Raw genomic sequence first — 22,691 nt, forward strand, 5'->3', positions numbered from 1 at the left:
GCGATAACAGTCCGATGATACGTACATTTCGAGAGATCTCGTTAGACTGGCCACACGCGATACTTCATTCGATGACCCATTTTTCGTACATCAACGTCGTTTTTTGTTTGCTTCCAGAGTGCTTTTTTCTAGTGGATATTCGTCGCTTTTGTTGCCATAATTGCGTATTCTCTTTACCGGACTTTATTTCGAATGCTAAAAGCTTATTGCGATTGTTTCGGATTTGAAGAGTTTTATGCCTTTTATATCTGAATAATACAAAAAAATCTTTTATTTTTTGATTTAAAAAATATTAAATTATAGGGCACAATTTTCTAAGAAGCAGAATCTCTCTTAAATATTGTCCACTGTTCATATAGATTGGAAGAAGATATACAGTTGGATACAGATTTTCTTAATAACACCACTTTCACATCACTCATCAAGTGGCAAGAATGCATTCCTTATTTAATTAAACGATAGGACTTTCATTGAAACGGTATCTTTTAGTGGTATGAGAGTTCACAGCCGATTTGTCAATTTCATTCTCTCAGTTGAAATATCGTGAGAGTTAGGAAACTCTTACCTTTTAATATTTAAAAGACAAGTCCATGTTTACCGACCTTACACTTTTTTTGTTAAAAAAACGCGTGGCACTCGGGAACTGCCGCGGTAAAGCTATTGCATAGCATTTTTTATCAACTTATGCAATTATAATTAGACAATGATAATTTAATATTAAAACAATAATAAAACAAGACCACGCTATATTAAACATTAATAAAAGCAAAACATTAACTGTCCCCTTCACACTCATAAGCTAGACCGCGCGAGAGAGAGATGGGCAGACTTTTCATGATGCGCATGCAGTGTGACGTCACGCCACGCGCTTATTCATAAACACTACACAAGCGCAACGTATGAATGTGTTGAACGCGAGCTACATGGTAGGCGGAGTGAGGGGTATTAGGTTTTTTTCGTTACGGAATTTCATGATTCGGTCGCCGCGCTCAAGGCCCGCGATAAAAGCTATGCAATAGCTTAAAAATCGGTATTATTATCTTTATCATTGCAACGAGTTCAGTGTCTAGTAGCAGTTTTGAAGTATCAGCATTTTTGAAAAGGTATAAACGAAACATTTTGAGAATGTTTTATACGGTTGGCAGCGCTCATAGAAACCCCAGCTTGTATAAAACACTAAAGAAAGATATGAGGTTAAGACAAATGAAGTTAAAATCTCAATTGTAACGAAATAATCCGTGTCCGAATTGCTTGATGACTACAATGTCTACTCTACAGTATAATTACGTCTGGTTCTAACTCGGTGACGTTTGGAAACAATTCTCCAGTTGTCCTATTAAACAATTAAGAGTTGGTTTCGTACTCCAGAAGTTGGCTTGCGAGACGATACACTGCAGACTTGATTACTTTTCTGAACCAGCAACTAATTAAAGTTCAGTCAAAACAGTAACTAATTTTCCGCGTTTATGGCGATGTATAATTAAAAAAAAAACAGAATTTCGGGTGTACTTTGTGGTAATTAAAATGTTTGCTTAGAGCATGATGTGATTTTCCCTAGTCTCCTTGAAAAGTCTTCATTCATATCTGATATTTCGTTGGTTTCATAAAAAATAATTCAGTTGCATGGAGTAATCTAGAAATATCAACATCTTATAATAATAACTGAACTAACAGCTAATTAAAATTTTTCTTTATCTGGTTTGGTAATAGTGGTCCAAATATTAGAGCGAAGTTATAAAATGATTGTACTGTTATTAGTCATTGATGCTGGTGCATATTTTAAAATTAAGTTGACCTCTTGAAGTTGGTGATAATGACGTTCAAAGATTCTGTTACATAGAAATAAACATAGATACACTCCCAGTTGATAAAAGCTTGCTAAAAACCACGACTTTACCTATAAAAAAACTGAAAGTATTAACAACAACGTCCAATGCGTTTCACTAATATTTTGCATACAAGTGATTTGTGAAAAATATAAAGATTTTCAGTACTTTACTCACCATTTTTATATTTTTCATTTATATTAGATCGAATAGGTACTGAGATTCTTGGATCTTTTATAAAGTTGATACAATGAAAGGTTGAAGCCGTCATAGAATTCCTGGAGCTCTAACGTCAATAATGGATCTGAAGCAAAAAGTTAGCTTCGGGCAAGTTATCAATTGTATCTACCAAGTTGGATACCGAAGTTTTTCATTCATTTATTGCACGCAGACCGAAGGAAATGTTTAATGGTTATTCTCTTAGTCCCGTTGATATAAAAGCTGAACTTTGGTATCAAGGCGCTTTGTGGGTTTTATACGTTTTATGAAGTGCAATTTTTACTTACTTTTAAATTATGGAATGGTTTTAAGTGGTTTTACAGCGTCGTTCGAATGAAATGGTTTTTGTTCGATAAATCGATAAAAGTTTTTAAAGTACACGGCTTAGAAAGATACAATCTATGATGTTTATGTTTGTAAAATATTTCAATTGTGTTCCTTCGTGACGTGACGTAGTGGCCCATGAAGTTTTTTCTTCGCCTAAACTTCGAGTCGTGAAACGGAACGTTTTAGATTCGTAAAAGCAAAGTAAGCGATGCGGTTGAAACTGGCAAAATTGTTGCAGCGGCAATATTTGATGCTTCGTTGTGCCATTGTTTCTCTAAACGGTTCAGTACGAGTGTCGGACGGTAACTAGTTTGTTAGTTGTATGAGTTTTCACCTGTTGAGACACGTCTCGGTGAGTTTGTATAGTTGTCTATTCTCAGTCGAGTCGAAATTTATATTTCGTGGTTTAAGAGTTATACTTTCGGGATTTGAGTGTTTTTGTTGACGTTACAAAATATATTAATGTCTTTTAATAATAATATGAATAATCGGGAACAGATCACAAACGCTTATATAGTTGGTTACAAAATTGAATACTTTTTTTTCCCCTACCTATGCTGATAGCCTTGAGAGGCTATTTCAGCTTAACCCTAACGTGTAGGTGAGCTCACGAGGCTCAAACCGGAGTGTTGCTAACATTGGCCCTAGCAAGAGTAGTGGTTCGCAGAATCTACCACCGAATCGGAAACGCGACCCACTGAGAAGATCCGACAAGAAACTCAGTGGGCTGTGTCTATGGGTTGAATACTATGGAACACTATAGGAACGAGAAACTGATCCACATACTTAGATACTATTACATAAATATATACTATAGGGATCTAAGTGTTTTTGTTGACGTTACAAAATATATTAATGTCTCTCAATAGTGGTATGCATAATCGGGAACGGATCACAAGCGGCCATATTATAATCCCAAAATTGAATACTACGGGATACTTTAGGAACGAAAGACACACACATAATTAGATACTATTAAATAAATATTCACATATATGAAGAAACGGTTGTCCGATGACGGGGATCGAACTAATTACCCTCAATCTAGCACTTAGAGACGGTTACTACTGCGCTACTGAGTTTTTAGTTAGATTTGCGTAAAGTAGAGATGTATATATAAAGTTTTGAAGTGTTCTAAAGAATGATCACGCCCGCACTGAGAGCGTTGATGTAGAGGTGAATAATGAAAATGACTGGGATTGTATTACATTCCTTTTTAAACACGGGGACAGGTAAACAGACGAGGGGCAGTAACACCTCGTGTCCCTTTTGTTATTTGCAGAATTTTAATAGAAAGGTCCGCGTCATGCGCTCTATGTACCTTTATACACAAAATAAAATAGTGAATACAGAAGGTTAGACGCTGTATTCAGTTCACTAAACTTTTCTTAAATAAAATGACGAGTAAATATGTACGTGTTTTATAATTTAACAAAGCTTAGATGCAAAATTCTAATTGAGATAAAGCATAGCGTATTTGTTATCCTACCTACAAATGTGACTATCAATTTATTAGGAGAATGAGCGATGAGCAACCTAGGAGTTCGTATGAAACGCTAACAACAAGCGGATTTAAACGTGATCATCTTTCATAATAGTTGTTTTGCTAGAACCTTACCCTATACATCTATACATATACATATAAATAAAATTGGAGTGTCTGTTTGTAATATTGAAATAACTGCTTTTTACTACATGCATATGAATATATATACGGCACATACACCAAAATAGCATTTTTTACAATTTTTATCTGTGTGTCTGTCTGTCTGTTTGTTCCGGCTAATCTCTGGAACGGCTAGACCGAATTTGACGAGACTTCCACTGATAGGTAGCTGATGATATAAGGAGAAACTTAGGCTACTTTTTTGGACTAGTTTCGCCCCGCGGCGTCGCCAGCGGTACGACAATAATCGTGGGTAACATTGTGAGATTCAGCTATCCATAATAAAATTTAATTTTTGCGAATCGAAGCGAGGGCGGGTCGCTAGTATACAAAATGTTTTAGCTTTTGTATTATCTTGTACGTTAATATCGGATATTTTAGAATTTTTATTTAACGCTAGCCATCTTTTGTTGCTCTATTCGCTTTGTACATAAAATGTAAGGTCACCTTGCTTAGCGGCATTGTCGTGGCGACATATTATTTAACATGCCGGCTTTAAAAGTCTAAATATGAGCATTTATAGACAAATGTTTAATTCGGTTCTGTGGTTTTACGTAATACTCGAATGAGCAAACCGGTAAGTTGAATTATACTCGATCCTGTAGACCGTACCGTGTGGTAAACAGTCGACGTCGCCCAAAGCACATCATTACGGATCCTCCCGATCCATTAACGGTGCTTTTAGGTACCACAAGCACCGGTCACCGTCCTCGTCGTATCAGTCGCTTGCGACGAAGGGCTCGACGAGCGAATTAATCCATATACACAGCCCACTGAGTTTCTCGCCGGATTTTCTCAGTGGGTCGCGTTTCCGATCCGGTGGTAGATTCTGCGAAGCACTGCTTTTGCTAGGGTGAGTGTTAGCAACACTCCGGTTTGAGCCCCGTGAGCTCACCTACACACGTTAGGGCGAAGCTGAAATAGCCTCTCAAGGCTATCAGCATAGGTAGGATATAAAAAAAGAAGCTAAATATACGCCTATTATAATCAAAATAAATGAAAATTGTGAGTTGGGATTAGAACAAAACACCAAAATAGAGTGTTTTTTTTAAAAATACTTTCGTTATTAATTTTAATGTTAGTAATAATAGACGGTTCTGTGTTCAACGTGTCTTGTGTCGGTGTCAATCCAGGTTGTTTTCACTGAAACCCATTTAAATGAAATCACGTCGGTGTTATAATAATGACGGTCAGAATAACCTGCGAAATCCCGCCAATGTATTATTCTACACGTTTTCGCGGCATTGTTTCATACGAACTCGTTTGTTGGTTAATGTTATGAAATTAGTGGTATGCGAATTTTTAGTTGAGTTATCTTGATTTACATTTGTACTATTCATTAACCGGACCCTGTGGTCGCTGTGAATTTGTTTAGGTTTAAGAATCTTACATTTTATAATAGAGAGTCTTGCTATAAGTTAGAAGTCTTTTTATTTATTTATTGCGTAGATGGATGGACGAGCTCACATCTCACCTGGTGTTAAGTGGTTACCGGAGCCCATAGAGATCTACAACGTAAATGCCGCCACCCACCTTGAAATATGAGTTCTAAGACCTCATTATAGTTACAACGCCTGCCCCACCCTTCAAACCGAAACCCATTACTGCTTCACGACAGAAATAGGCAGGGCGTGGTACCTACTCTTGTGGACTCAAAAAAGTTCCTACCACCAGTAAATAGTTACAAATATAAGACGTCGACCACATCTAGTTACTGCTACTACGGTTTAGTCTTTAGCAGTTCACTTTAAAACTATATATAAATTAGCAAAGGCATAGTAGTATAGCGGGTCTTTTATTCCCTTTGTCCTTTCTTTCAAACTACAGAGCTATAGTACGTACCTTTTTACGATTTGTATTATTATTATACTGTATTTTTTCATAGCCTTGAAACTGGCTACGCAGAAATCAAATTAATAAAATGAATCTTACTTGTAAAGTTCTAGTGACGGGAATTTCGATAATTGAGCAAATACAAGTTATAGGTTTTTTTTTTTTTATAACAACGAGAGGCAAACGAGCAAGACGGGTCACCTGATGGTAAGTGATTCACCGCCGCCCACGGTCACCAGCGTTTACGCCACATTATTACAGTATAATAATAATTATTAAATATTATAAAATACTATAAAATATTAACATACATTACAGTATAATAATTAAGCGAAGAAATTCTCAACAGTGGTGATGTCCGTACATTTGAGGCTTATAAGTAATGTCTCAAAGTATGCAGCGCTGGGAGCGTTACAATTACTATTACCCTTCTTAGCTCTGTGGCAAAGCACTTATGCTTATGATTTTTATTTATATGTCATATACTGAGTAATCACCGGCTTGGCTGTACTCCTGGCATTGCTGACGTCTATAACCATTAAATTTGGCCTTATGCCACATTTGCGTATTCGATCTGTGACCAACGATAACCATGTACAAGAAGAGCTTGACCTTCTTGCTTAAAGCTGACCTAACCCGATTAAGATATTTTGTTTAAAAACCATGCTACTTTCATTAATTGCATAATACAAAATTTGTGATCCTAACAGGTTCCAATTTATATGATGCTGTCAAGATCATTTCAATAAGAAGGCTTAACGTCGCAACATCTGTTAAACGATGATTAATGAGGCCTACATAATGGCGCCTTAGTATCTTTTGACCCTTTACAGAGTCCTAATCAAGAAAAGGCTCCTAAACGAATTATTTTTAACTTTTAAACGTGCTGTAAGTTGATTGCCGTACTAGGTTATTTTTAGAAATCAAAGTGCTTAAATCAAAGTAACTTTATTTCGCATATAAATATATTTTTATTATGATAACGGGCGAACGAGTTCACCTTTAATCTCGTGTTAAGTGATTACCAGAGCCATTGAGGTCATAACGAGAATGCCGCCATTCTTGAGAAATGAGATATAAATCTCAATTTTGTAGTATAGCTGCTGTCAAACCTCTCAAACCATTACGCATTTCTGCTTCGCGACGATAAATAGACTGGTAGTGTCTGGGTAAGCGCTACCTCTCGTTAATTAAATCCGAAATGCTTAACATACTCTTTGGGTTCGCTCGGGTTCATTGATGAGATAAAATTCTGAGTCGAACTCTCGGTCAAGTTCTTTTTGCAAAGAAAAGTTCTAAAACGTGGAAAATTCTAGAATAAAAATATTCGACGTGATTTTAAGCCGTTCAAGTGGTTTTATTTCGACTCGTTAAAAGCTCGGATAGCTAATTGTTGAACTTGTAATTAGGATCTCGGTGATCGAGTGCTTTCTGCAATATGTAACCACTCAATTTTTTTTGTCTTTATCAACAAAGGCGAAACGTTAAGTAAATCGTGTTTTTTTTTAGATCTAAACTAAGTAATATCACCAGAGCAAATTATGATTTTGAGTAATCCGCATCAAACTGTTACACAATGAATAATGTTGTTACTGTGTACTGTGACAAAGGTTAAATGCGCTCGGGGTGGGCAGTTTTACGCTTGTTACGTTTACATTCAGGAGTTACTATTTGCAGAAGAAAATTACTAACCCACAAAGTTCAGTGCTGCTTTTTCGTAGCGACGCTACGTAAAACGCTACGGGCGCTACGACGCTCGTAAAAGTGTAGCGCTTCTACAACCCTATTATGCTTTGCAGTTTGCCAAAAAACGTATATACATACATATAACGTAGCTGTATTTACGTAGTACGTATTTCTGTTGCAATCATTTTGATCTTCTAAAATTTATAAGCCGTTCAAGTCTTCTGATTATAATTACTAGACGATGACCGAGCTTTGCTCGCTTTTTTTTTTTGATAACGCCATCTTGTTGTGTCTTTAAAGCGGTTAGTTGTTCTCAATTAAGAAAAATAGTATTATTATTCGCCAATAGATTTCAGGAAGAGTTGATTATTGAAAACACGAATAAAACAACATTTTCTGAAAATTAATCGTAGATCGATTTATCGCCCCCAAAATCTCCTGTTTACTAAATTTTATGAAAATCGTTGGAGCCGTTTCCGAGATTCCGATTATATAAGTATATATTAATATACAAGAATTGCTCGTTTAAAGGTATAAGATTAATACGCTGTATTATTCATTTATCGTCGGAATTTTTCGAGTTAAGGTGGAAAGTTTTTATTTAGGAAATATGGTATTCTCCTACCCTTTATGTGTAACTAACCACGGATAGAAAATTTCAAATCCGGACATATACAAATCGACGGATACAAATATAATTTGTCGTGTTATTATAATTAGAACGAATCAGAGTTCTATCGCGTATAATAGTCAATATATTCGAAAATCAAATTTCAAAATGGAGCATATTGCACATTTGTACGGTTACACTCTGCCTCTAAACATTGCAGCGGGCATCAAATTAGCTGTAACGGTTTCCATTTGTTTCCGCCTGACATTTAAACGTTATTGGCTAATTGCTTAGTTTAATATGTAAATATTGTTAGCATTGTTATTTTATTATGCACACCGAGACAAAAAGTAATATAACAGAAAATAAAAAATACGTCATCTGTGGTATAAATATATGCGAATTAAATAATTAGGTTCAGTACTTAATTGTTTTTTTTTTGACTTAATTAAATAACCGTTTTCGACAACCTACTATGTTTTAATCGAATTGCAGTTTTAAGGTAGGCAGCGGCTTGGCTCTGCCCCTGGCATTGCTGAAGTCCATGGGCGACGGTAACCACTCACCATCAGGTGGGCCGTATGCTCGTCTGCCTACAAGGGCAAGAAAAAAAAGAGTAATCGACTACTTGCGCGAAGATAACCTTTGAAAATACTTGAGCCAGTAAATCAAGATATTTTATAAGCCGTCGTGATCTAAAGGATAAGACCTATTTTACCTGTTGTCTATGGAAGTATTTAAGTAAGCTATTTTTCTAAGCGAATGTGTCACTAATAAGTTATTCAATGTGTCTTTGACTTTATGTCTCAGGATGGGTGGCGATAATAATGTTGTTATGTACAAAATATTTTGAAATCAAGAGTTCAAGACAAGACTAGTATTATAATTGTTAAATGTGAAATCTCACAATACGGACAGAAATTGGGCAGCTAATTAGCCAGGTTCGTATGCTTGTATGTTTCTTAAATAGGTACATTAATGGCGTGTAAGATTTTCTGGCCTCTAGATCATTTTCTCAAGATTTTGGATTTGAATTTGAATTATTTGGAATCATATGAAATCTGGTCCGTACATGCGATCGTTGTTTATATCAGTAATCTATTTTGATTAGCCAGCAAAGTAGCGTTTGTTTTAAAAGTATGCAAAACAATGAATCATATTTTAAATTGTGCATTGTAAAATCAAAGCAAAGTGAGGAAAAAGATATTTAAATGTAACATTTTATTTTGTCAGCAATAAATATAGCTCGGTGGAGTGGACGCAGCGCCGAAACTAATTTTAATTTCTAATCTGTGTCCCCTTTCTGTTCGAAACTCATTTTATGGTGCGTTTACTCTATGCTAGCTTTAAACTTTTAAGCAGATTATCCTGGAGCTCTGTAACGTCTGTTTTTAATGAATTCACGTTTTTTTTAGTTGCAAAATTTGCTATTACGTTAATTAACTTACGCTTAAAAATTAATTAAAGCCTTTGAGAGTTTTGAGACAAAAAAATAACAATTTTATAAAATGAATAATACATTGCAACCGTATCATGGCTACACACAATATAATTGTCAACGAAGCCTCTGCTTGAAAAATTAAATTTTAATATGAAACTCCCTAGAAAATGCGATCAAAATACGACCACATCCGTAGGACTCCTGAAAACCCAATTACAATAACATTGTTCAAACTTTATATCGCTGAGTGAGTATTAATTTTTAAAGGCGCATCGCCGATGTCCACTTTCAAGTTATGATGATTGTAGTGGTTTTTTACGATGCCTACTTTATTAGGGAAAGTGGGAGTGACGCCTGCGCCATTTTGCAGTGATGTGAGCTGTATCTTTTATAAGAGAATGCGGACGTTTGCGGACAGGTTTATTGCTGTCCTTTGTAAAACGAGCCCTTACATCCGTGTCACCGGAAAGTTCGCTTGTCGCTGTTTTGTGGCGTCATTGTGGATTGTTGAGATGTCCCCATGTAGAGGTTTTTTTTTTAAATTTATTCGCTATCATTTCTCTTCGAAATTACAATTGCAAGTCTGTTGTTTATAGTTTGTTGGTTTGATTTAAAACAAGTGGAAATGAAACTCTTCGTTGTGCCCATGATAGTTCTTGTTTTAGATATTTATAACTTTATGTAAGGGTAATTATCGGAGATTGTTTATCGGACATTTTTTGGTTATTGTTGCATAATATCTACTTTAAGAGTTTGACCACAGTATTATGGACTTACAGTGTTTTTTTTAATATTCTTGACAAATATTATACTAAATAATTTAATATTATTACGTATTTCAACTGTTTAATATGTTTTATGCTCTTAAAATATAAATACCAATAATGGCACCCGATCAGAATCTACTACACGCTTATATCGATTTTGGTCACTTCCGGCGTAAATCACAATTGTCAATATAACATCTACTATAAAAGAGCTATTCGCTGTCAGAACGACCGCATGAAGATCCGGATGATACAATGATAGCATCGAAATTCTATTAGACCGGAGGTTGTCAAACACAGATAACACTACCAATCTAATGGCCGACCATCGAATGTAAAAATATTGTTTGAACAGTATAATAGTAGTCAAAGTTCAAGGACGGACGGGCGTAAATTTCAATATAAATATTATTGCAGTGGCAAGCTAAACGCCGGATAATATTTGCATATTTATAAGAGAGCAGCCCTTAGTAAACATGGAGGGGATTGGTTATGGAACGGGTTTATTTTTGATGTAATGGGTGCTTTTGTCGATGGAGGATCCACGTGATTATTACGCGGTAGCTTCCACTAAATATCGTATGTTTTAGCCTTATTAATTAATCATGGGTCGAGGAGAATGAAACACTATTTAATCATTAACGCTGAAAGCGGCAGCTAAGAGTGTTGAGTTCGCTTTTAAATTCATAATTTATCTTCGGACCTTGCTGAAAGGTTTCCTTTAAATATGATTGGGAAATAATAGACAAGAATTTGTAATTTCAGTTTGAGTGTCGTCTAAAATATTGTTTCGATTAAAACTTTAATTTGTGATTAGCTAATGTAGATATCTACATAAAAAACAGTCACTGGTGTAGGTATACGATAAAGGGAAGATCTTCCACCGAGCGGGTGATAATGTTGGGTAGATTGATGGTCCGAATGTTGTTATTCGGAACTTGTACATATGAAAGCTTGTTTTGAAAATGTCGTAAGCGAGATTTAGGCATCTGTCAAATATCTTGTGTTGTGTGATGGTTACCCGCCACACCGGTGATGTGATTCTTGTGTTGCTGTGTGTAAGCTGATTTGGATAATAACTTTGTGCCAACACAATACTATCATGCACACCATTTTAAAAGGCAGGGCGTTAGTTATTTTAAGACAATTATAATTGAACTTTTACGTTATGCCTCATGTTACCAACGTACTGGCGATTTTTGCGTTGCACTATTTCTGGATTTGGATGGTCACTGGACATCAAGTTAGCCATGACCGTGCAAATGAGCTCTCTATGCTTACGTCATATATATTTTCCTTGCCAAAACAACTGCAAGTCACGAGGAAAAAAGGCATTATCTTATTTGTAACTAAAAGAGTTATGACGCTGCTCAAAAGTTGCATTTATTTTAGCACTGGATTGAACTGGATGAACACATAATTAGCACTGGATTATGACCGCAATAAAACTGTAGTTGGCATTAACTAAACTAACGAATATCTCGAGAAGACGTTCATAGTGTAGTGATTTGTCGCACGTGTTCCCACATTTAATATTCTTTGCCCTTGCAAAGGCACTTTGACGAATTCTCATTCGAGTTCATTACCCGTTCCGACCTTAATATTTCAAAAGTTTTGTGGACTAATGCGTCTACTCCAGCAGAACGAACGTGGCATTTTGTCACTCACTAAATTCATTTTTCAAAATCTATTATAACTTTAAAATGAACCACACCATTAACGCATATATAATTCATGTTTTTTCTTTATAATTTGCCTCTATCATAGTATAAATGTCATATTTTAAACATATTCCAAAAGTAGCTTGGAAAAGCTTTTTGTGTAAATATTTGCATTTTATAGCAGGGACATCCCATTGTTCCAAGTCCACAATTCTTTTTGTCTTTATTATTAAATTGTTTTACGCATTTAACATTGGAAATGTTAATTAAGCATCAGATAATAAACTGTGTTATTATGAGTATTAAGTTTTCGCGGATCGAAAAGACGGAAGAAAAGGAAAATAAGAAACACAAAAAAAGACAATTACGTTCTCAAATAAATATGTACTTTTTTATTTTTTTTAATTGCTTTCTATAAGCAGACGAGCTTACGGCTCATCTGATGGGAAATGATAACCGTCGCCCATAGACATCCAAACTACATCAGTGACTCAGATGCGCTGCCTATCGTGGCCTGGATGGGCAGCCTTATGTATGTTACACCGGCTATCCTGTCCTTCAGACCGGAACACAGTATTACTGTTTTGCGGCAGAAATAGACAGGACGGTGGTACCAACCCGGGCGGGCTTCTACACAGAACCCTACCACCAGTATAATAATATGCTATTATAGAATATAGAAATAATAATTTATAGGTACGAGTATAAGTTTATGATTGACAATCGGGTGCGAGACATTTCAAAAGAAAGTATGCAAATTTTTTTATTGCTTAGATGGGTGGACGAGCTCACAGCCCACCCGGTACTAAGTGGTTACTGGAGTCCATAGACGTATACAACGTAAATGCGCCACCCAGCTTAAGATATAAGTCCTAAGGTCTCAGTATAGTTACAACGGCTGCCCCACCCTTCAAACCGAAACGTACTACTGTTTCACGGCAGAAATAGGCAGGGCATTGGGACCTACCCGTGCGGACTCACAAGAGATCCTACCATCAGTAAAAGAGGTCTTACCACCAGTAAAGAGGTCCTACCACAAGTAGACCCATGTATGGAATCGTCGTCCAGATAAAACTCTATTAAAAATACAGCGAAGCGGAAACTGATGTTGCTCGCTGGAATATCCTATAAATCCTACACATCATTTTCAAATACCAGTGCCAATAAAAGTTGCTCCATTTGCGCCAGTTGTTCAGCGAACACAGTACGGCTTGTGACGGCTCGTTTATGCTATCGGGGATCTAAGAATGTTGGACGTGTAGCGCGGCTAGTCGGTAAAGACATGGCATTCGACATCAGTGTCGCCTCTAGGTGACAAGGCTCGAATTCCATGCATGCTTCTAGCGCTCTTGCTTTTGAAATATCCAACGCTCGGTCGACGACCAAAGACCCTGTACCTCTCTATCACCTTCACGTTGAATTTCTCAACGACAATAGTTTTAATCAAATAATGGTTTTGCTGTTTTAGAATTTCATTTGAATAATTTAACTAATTTGAAGTTGGATGGTTATTGATCGTCTTTTGTCTTTGCTCGCGATAGCGCTGGCTGGGCCGATTCGAAGTGTTTGTTTTAGTTTAGGTTTGATATTTCGAGTAAAGTAATTCAGTTTGTGATTGTGCAGTTTTTTAGAAAATAAAATTGATTTCGTTATTATAGTGCAGTCTAATTTTTCTTTTAATTTACCTTGTGGATTTTTTTTGCTATTCATTAATTGCGTTTATGGCTTTATGGTTTAAGTGGTTACTAGAGTCCATAGATATCACAATGTGAGTCTACATCAATATTACATCCATAACCTACCAAGAGACATGATGAAGAAATCTCAAATTTATTGTAGAAGGCTTGTCCCACCATGTAAGCCAGAACGCATCACTGCTTCACCGCAGCCATAGACAGGATTGTTTTGAATTAAAATTCGACTAGATTGCATTAGAATCGATTGTTTATTTTAATTAAATGATTACTGTATCAATATTACCGTTAATAAAAAGCTACGACATGCCGGAACAAATCGACAAGTCCCCTGCGATTTGGGGTGTGCAAAATTTAACATTGTAATTTATTTTTATAGCCCTGACGAACGATCCCACAGTTGCATCCCGAGCGGGAATAGGGGATTTAATAATCACATAAGTGGCATTCACTGTTTATCTCTGTTGAAACAGATATTATTAAAACAATGTCATGAAGAGCGCTCGCCTGTTCTCCCTTTTGAGAGTTTGTTCGCATTAAGTAACAGATGGCGCTAGTTGCATTCTTTGTTACTGCTCGAAAACAGCAAACAGGTGGTCCGTTTGATGTTAAGTCACCGTCAGGAACCGCGAACAATAAAAATACCAGGGTACAGCAAAGTCACTGCTTACTATTTGATATTTGATAGTAGATTCTCCGTAAAATTGTTAGAAGAGGGACATCTCAATGCGGTTAGGGAAAATCAGAGAGGGTACATAATTCCAAAGCTTGATAGTACCTATCCACGAAAGAACTCTGGGTTTGTAAATTATCTATTGATCAGTTTTAATTATGGTTGTAAATTATTTCAATGTGGAATAATCGAGTTTTTTCGTTCAAATCTTGAACAGTACCTATACTATCTTAAAATGGAAACTACATTTTCTAATCCCTATCAAGTAACGCTTATAATAGATATACACGTGAAACAGATACATTAAGGGTAACACTATTTTTTCTAATCTTAACTTCAACACTGAATCATCACTATAAGTTTTCAATTACGTTCGAAGTCACATTAATACGATTTTTTTTCATGCTAAAATCAATTATTATTCAATCGTAACAAAATGTTCATAAAGTCGAAATTCCGAGTTCTATTAGGTATATTACGTACGAGCTTATTCATACTGCCCGCGAGGAAATTCACCAATTTTAATTAATTACTTGGGCACGCCGATCGCAAACATTGGCGAATGGAAGTCATATTCAATACAAATTCGACGAATGATCACAGCGACAAACGCGTGTTGTTTTTAATTAAAATTCTATAACAGCGATATAAAATGTTTGCACAGAGAAGATTGCTCCCTTTCTGTGTTTGAATATTATTTTGTTTAATAATAACGGCAGTCAATTATACAACAGTGTTAAGGTTAAATTAAATGTCCTGTGATGTGATCGAACTATACATACTAGAGGTCCCGCAGTAGTCGAAATTCTCTTGGCTGAGCCTTTGCTCGCCCACCTGTCCTGGTGAAACTGGAAAGGCCTTCGGGCCACCAGTAAACTTTCAATCATAAAAAAAAAAAAAAAAAAAAATTGTCGAATTTCGACTATAATCAATTGGAATTGTAAGTTTGTACACTATTATGATTGTATTTTATACTTCTATAATCTCAAATTTCGCTAAGACTACACTATAAAAAATATTAACAAAGACAAACAATACTTATTCTCAATTTGACCACAGACGTCAAGAACAAAAGTTTGACAATAAATAGTATGCATGCGTATGTGCGTCAAATACATGGTATGTAGTGTGTGTAACGTTTTCTTTATTGATTTAATGTATCTTTTATGCATTATTTAAAAAAAATATTAGCATTGTGCACTTCTTCTCTATATTTTCTATAGGTGTGGGAAATTTCATACTCCCCGTCCGCACAATTTTCGTAAAAAGGGGTATAAAGTTTTTGCTTCACGTATTAATATATAGATTTCAGTTATCATTCAGTTATAATGAAAATATCGTTTTGTTTTATTTCTTCTTATTGACATATATATATCGGTATCAAGGTTACAGCTTACTTAGTTACGCGATTTGTGGAATTTTGGCCCACCGAGTTTCTTGCCGGATCTTCTCAGTGAGATCCGGTCGCAGATTCAGCGAAGCACTGCTTTTCCGTGGCTCGTGTTAGCAAACTCTATCAGGTTGAGCCCGTGAATTCACATAATCATCCAGGCATAGCTGGAATAGTCCCTCAGGCTACCAGCGAATAGATAAAGCAGAAAAAAAAGAAAAAAAAAACTGGAACTCAAGTCCACAATGTGAATGATTCATAACGTAAGACATAATATCAGAATAGTTCACATACATATATGTAGAATTAGCTCACTTAATTCCGCTCGCCTTGAACTACTCCGTAGGTACTCTGCAGTCGTTCTTTCGTTACTTAAAACTTTTAGCACATCTTTTTAAAGAAAACTTTGTCCTTTAATGACTTAAAAAAAAATCCACGAGGTTGATTCGATATTTAGAATTACTGTATAAAACTTTAACAAGACAAAATGACGTAACCTGTAATACTAACGTTGGATTTTTTTTCCTACCTATGCTGATAGTCTTGAGAGGCTATTTCAGCTTCGCCCTAACGTGTGTAGTTGAGCTCACGGGGCTCAAACTAGAGTGTTGCTAGCACTGACCCTAGCAAGAGCAGGGCTTCGCAGAATCTACCACCGGATCGGAAACGCGACCCACTGAGAAGACCCGGCGAGAAACTCAGTGGGCTGTGTCTATGGGTTAATTCGTTCGTCGAGCCCTTTGTCGCAAGCGACGGGTTCGACGAGGACGGTGACCGGTGCTTGTGGTACCTAAAAGCACCGTTAATGGATCAGGAGGATCCGTAATGACGTGCTATGTGCGATGAAACGTTGGACATTGTGATTTTTTTTGTATATATTGTGATTGTTCATCTTCTTCATATGTCTAAATAAATAGTATAAACTCACAACGTGTCTTGGAAATGACTTTCAAGGTTTTATCGAAACTAGAGGTCCCGCAGTAGTCGAAATTCGACTATAATTAATTGGAATTGTAAGTTTGTACACTATTATGATTGTATTTTATACTTCTATAATCACAAATTTCGCCAAGACTACACTAAAAAAAATATTAACAAAGACAAAAAATATTTAATCTCAATTTGACAACAGACGTCAAGAACAAAAGTTTGACAATAAATAGTATGCATGCGTGTGTGCGTCAAATACATGGTATGTAGTGTGTGTAATATTTTCTTTATTGATTTAATGTATCTTTTATGCACTATATTAAAAAAATATTAGCATTGTGCACTTCTTCTCTATATTCTCTATAAGTGTAGAAAATTTCATACTCCTCCGTCCGCGCAATTTTCGTAAAAAGGGATACAAAGTTTTTGCTTCACGTATTAATATATAGATTACGTTCGTTATTTTAGTTTCAGAATTACATGTTATCGAAAAAAGCGATTCCAAAATGATCATTGTGTAAACCAATTTTGTATTTAAAAAAAAAAGGGAACGAATAAACCGGCCGTTCCGTATTTTCCCGGATCCGAGCTCCAAATAAACATGTTTAAGTTTAAATGAACCCAATGGAATCACGATAAACCCTTTACAGCTCACCTTTGTGATTTATTACCGAATTTCATTGTCGCATCTGCCTGTACGTATCTTAATGTGTGTATTTGAATCAATTTACTCCTTTTATGCGGACGAAAACACTCTAATCCCTTATCATAGTACATTTGAATACCTTTGTACATGGGTTTTCATTTTCAATTTCAGCCGATTGTGTCAGTTGTATCACATTTGCGACGTATCGTCCCTGAAATGTGAAAACAAATATGTATTTCGTATATTTGGTAATATTTTAATCGTTTTTTGTTTCGTTAATGTGTATTGGACTTTGAATTTTAATCTGGCGTTTGATTTAATTAAACTTTAGATAAATATTGATTAAAAGAGAGAGAGAGAGATAGAGAGGTAGTATGGTTTATTGCCTCTCTATCTCTATCTACGCCTGTTTATTATTATTTTTATTATTATTATTGATTTTGTTTTATCCCGAGATTGTAGTTATTATTTTTATTTCATTCTGGTATACTATATGAAATGTTAATGAATGTAATATGGATGCAAAATCTGAAGTAAATGAAATAAATAAAATAAAATAAAAATTGCATATCAAATTTACAATAAAATCGGTAAATAGCCGTGTTGGTTTGCACAGTATGCAGCTAAAGCCTATAAAAGTACTAATCAATTTAACAGCCATTTATAAAATGTCTATGGTAATGTCCAAACAAAACCAAATGTCATGTATGAAGGTACTCATCGATCTAATATGTAAAAATTAATATTTCTTTGTTAGTTTTTGATCTATTCGTTTATCAGTGGAATTATTTTAGACTCGAACCATAAGTCCCAGAGGTTATCTCAAATATACAAATAAAAGTTACTTCTTTTACTTTATAAAGACGTATTTATAAAGTTTGGTAAAAAAAATTATGTCTTTAATGAAATTTCATTTTAGTTTTAGCGTGTTTGATTTTTTCTCATTTTATTGGCTGCCTAACATTCCACGTGTAAGATTTAAAGCAAATATTTAAGTTACACGCAAAAATATGTATATGACTTCCAATAACCTAAGTCTACTGTAATTTAACCAGAAACCTTATAAAAAAAAGTACCTTTTTGATCATTTAAAAGATAATTTTATTCTTAAAGCTCGTGTAAGGTAACAAAGAAGTAAAAGTTGTTACGGGAAATATGTAGTAATTTTGTTTTCTAAGACGAGCTCAACCACCTGGCTTTATGGGGTTACCGGGGACCGATGATATATATCACCCTATCCCTACGAGAAACTTGGTGTTCAGGGTAGGGTTAACGGAAGAAGACCTCGTGGATGAAGCCACATGCGCTGGATTGATCAAGTGAAACACCTTACCAAAACCCCTCTTAACGAGTGCGTTTGCCAAGCCTCAGTTCTCGAACTATGGAGAACAACTACCAGGGCTATAATTAACCAGGATTCCACATGACCGCAACTTCTTTGTCAAGAGTAACCGACTATGATTATGAGATGATGATGATTCGGTCCTTGCATGTAGCCCTGCTACTAGTGTTGGTCGGAGAATGTTCTTTTGTTATACAGTTGTTTTTTTATAAGGCGCGCTTAGAGAAGATCACTCGTTTTTCAAATTGGTATTAGAAGGGGACTATGAACACTTTGGGGGACCAGGTCTGGGAGTGACATCCTTATCCCGCCTAACGGTGAATGACTGGTTGTTTCTCGAGAGAGAAGCGTTCCCTCTCACGCCCCGCTGCTTGCTTCTGCAAGTTGGTGCAGAAGTCGTGTGGCCATTGGATAGTATTCAATTACAAATAATTAGATTGAAGCTTCAAATATCTAATAGGCACGACACTCGGTGCAATTGCAGTCATACAACTGTTTTGTGGTTCAATTTACAATTACAATTTTCAATTTACAAGGTAATTTTTTTTGTAAACAGTCTTTTATCTTGAACGTTTACAAGTATGTTATTAGTCTTCACGGTACCACCAGCTTAGAGAGCGGCGGTGGTAAAGAACGAAAAAAACTCTGTGAAATTGTAGTCAAAGCGTGCAGGTATTCCTTAAATATAGTCGGCGTCTTGTTTCCTTGAATCGAGGCTAAGTAATGAGTAGCCGTTATTCCCTCCATCCTAGACTATGTTTACTGACTAATGAGTCGCTTTGAAGTCCTCCCCGAGGTGGTAATACGGTTACTGCCAAGATTCCTGTTCGTTGACCTGTGATTTAACTTTTACGTTAACTTCTCGGACGGAAATGTAACCGGCGCGTTTGCATACAATTTCTAATTGTATTTAATTTGTACGAAATATGATTGTCGACATTCTGTTATTCAAACTAGATGACTTTTTTTTTTTTTCTTAGATGGGTGGACGAGCTCACAGCCCACCTGGTGTAAAGTGGTAACTGGGGCCCAAGGACATCTACAACGTAAATGCGCCACCCACCTTGAGATATAAGTTTTAAGGTCTCAGTATAGTTACAACGGCTGCCCCACCCTTCAAACCGTAACGCATTACTGCTTCACGGCAGAAATTGGCAGGGCGGTGGTACCCACCCGCGCGGACTCACAAGAGGTCTAATAAATTCCCTTACACGATGTTATTTCTCTTCTCAAACTAGGTTGAAGAGAGCTCTCAGCAGTATCATAGATCCATCAGTCTCGAATCTCGATCTAAAGTATGAGAGGTCACATAATGACCGATGACAATCACGACAATGCTGCGCAGATGTCGCATTCTGGTAAAAGCAAGAAACTCTTGAAAACTTTAATTTTTAATTGGCAACCCTTTCACGCTTTCACCGGAGCGAAATTAACAGCATCCCCTTATTAACCCTTCCTTAGCTCAGACTCTATTTTGGGAACTACCCGACTCCGGATAATCGCATCACAAGATTGTGACTCGTAATTACATTGATTTTATAATTCGTGTTTCAGCAAAGTCGTGGCTCGCGTGGCTTAAAGTACCTTTCGTATTTTTATATTAATTTAGTTTGTTTAAATTATTACGTATTTAGTATTCTTTATCTATTTAAATGTAATCTCTTTTACTTTTTTAAGTTGCCTTTAACCTAGTATTTTACCTCACTTCGTGCTTAGAGAATACCGTGCGAGATTTTTTTATATTTTTTTTATTGCTTAGATGGGTGGACGAGCTCACAGCCCTTCTGGTGTTAAGTGGTTACTGGAGCCCATAGATATACAACGTAAATGCGCCACCCACCTTGAGATATAAGTTCTAAGGTCTCAGTATAGTTACAACGACTGCCACACCCTTCAAACCGAAACGCATTACTGCTTCACGGCTGAAATAGGCAGGGCGGTGGTACCCACCTCCGCGGACTCAGAAGAGGTCCTACCACCAGTACAATTCTAGAGCTTTATATTAGTACAGTGGAAAAATTACCTCTGGAAACGCATTGCACGATCTGTAAGTGGTTCTAAGTCGTACGTACCGATGAACTCCACAACGGCGATGAGTGCTGTGATCGTAAAAAGTAATTTGTAATTGTGAAAATAACACATGACACATATAATGGTCACGATAAGACCGTGTTTCATAATTTAATATGGAACAGTTTCGTCGCGAATGTCGACAAATACATAATATTTCCATTGTATTTCTTGTTATTCAATTCACTTAAATATCGGTACAGTTCATAGTGTCGTATGTCATACACCCCCAAAAAATGTAGAACATAGTAATTTTTTAACAGATATAAAACATTTTTTTATTTTATTGCTTAGATGGGTGGACGAGCTCACAGCCCATAGTGTTAAATGGTTACTAGAGCCCATAGACATCTACAAAGTAAATGCGCCACCCACCTTGAGATATAAGTTCTAAGATCTCAGTATAGTTACAACGCCTGCGCCACCCTTCAAGCCGAAACGCATTACTGCTTCACGGCAGAAATAGGCGGGGTGGTGGTACCTTCTCGTGCGGACTCATAAGAGGTCCTACTACCAGTGAAAAAAAAATACAAGTTAAGTAGATCAGATGTATTCATATTGAACAGAATACTGCGAACATAGGTTTCATAGAATTTGGTCATAATAAAACACGCAACGTGTAATTCAACTCAGGGTGAAGGAGTACCTTCCTCCGACGAAAAATAATGCAAAATTTAATTAACAAAGTTATCTGAGAGCTAAAACACAAGTTTTCTTAGAAAAACGAGAAAGCAGACACGTTAATTTGATTTTGTGGAATTACAACTGAACCAGAGTGTGAAAGACATCGTGCTATGAATATTAACTAATCTTTAGAAGTACCACTAGATTTAATGTACCTATTTATGGACTTAGCTAAAACCTTAATCTTATTTTAATATCATTAGGCCAGTATCATAAATGAAAATATATTCTTTTAGTCATTACTTGTTTTTATTCCCGATGCTCATGGAAGCTCATGGATCAATATTGTAATTGAAATAACTGACAGATTACGAACAATATTTTATATTTTCTTTCTTCAAACCATGAAACTCGAAAAAAGAAACATTGACATTTTATTTATGCACTGAAAAAAAAAACATATATATATATTAAAATAAAATAAATCATTACTCTTTAAGTAATAAAGTATAGGACTAGCTTGGTCGCAAAGTCGTCAGAGTTTATTGAAGCTATAAACCTAATCCCTTTGAAGGGTCTGATGAAGCTAAAATCTATAAAACAAATGCCTCAGTCTGGATAGACTTCAGTCTATTTATTCTTGCTACTCTTGACTGAAAAGCGTTTTACGAAACTAATTACAACACTAAAGTAGAATTACATTTAGATGAATTTTTTACTAAGGTCCCGCATACGATGCTTCATACGATTTCCTCTAAAGATATTGTACTAAATAAATATTGGCAAAGGATTAAGTCTTATGACGTAAAAGGCGATGCCGCTACTAAAGTATAAAACTATCGACAGAATATATTTGAGCCTCCGTCTTATCACGCCACTATAAAATGCTTAACTGGCGCCACTTTTCCTGTGTGTTTATTTTCTTTATAAAGTGGGGCAATCGATCTCTCCGGTTATTCTAAGGGTTGCCTACTAAGAAAAACAAAAGTTGCAAGTGTGTGAAGAGTTAAGATAACGTTTTCAATACGGTGTGAAAGTGTTATAATTAATTAATGGATGAACTGGGTTTCAATGTAATTTAAAGTTTTTTATAATGTGCTTTCACTGCTGGAAGACCAGACATCAATTATTAATTGATAAGCATGGTTGATCCAAATTTATCGGTCGCGTGACGTGCCTTCGAAATAGCTGGATTAAAATTAACTTAACGTTTTCTAGTTCACGAGAGTGTTGGACTTTAAAACAAAGTCTAAAGACAAACTGAGTACTTCTGGAGATAATTTGAA

General features: G+C 35.9%; 1 protein-coding gene and 1 long non-coding RNA gene across 7 annotated transcripts in view; one reads left to right on the plus strand and one right to left on the minus strand.

Annotated features, from left to right (window-relative positions):
* The window catches only part of LOC101735585 (semaphorin-1A), a 502,867-nt gene that overhangs the window by 2,521 nt on the left and 477,655 nt on the right, over positions 1 to 22,691 (plus strand). The gene's annotated exons all lie outside the window — the stretch shown is intronic.
* On the minus strand, positions 1,720 to 2,564 carry LOC110385899 (uncharacterized). Its single transcript, XR_009975705.1, has 3 exons — positions 2,333 to 2,564; positions 2,004 to 2,130; positions 1,720 to 1,897 (listed from the first exon to the last, which is right to left on the minus strand). It is a non-coding gene; the product is annotated as an uncharacterized LOC110385899 (long non-coding RNA).

This window comes from Bombyx mori, chromosome 19 (genome assembly GCF_030269925.1).
Source record: "Bombyx mori chromosome 19, ASM3026992v2".
Classification (NCBI taxonomy): domain Eukaryota; kingdom Metazoa; phylum Arthropoda; class Insecta; order Lepidoptera; family Bombycidae; genus Bombyx; species Bombyx mori.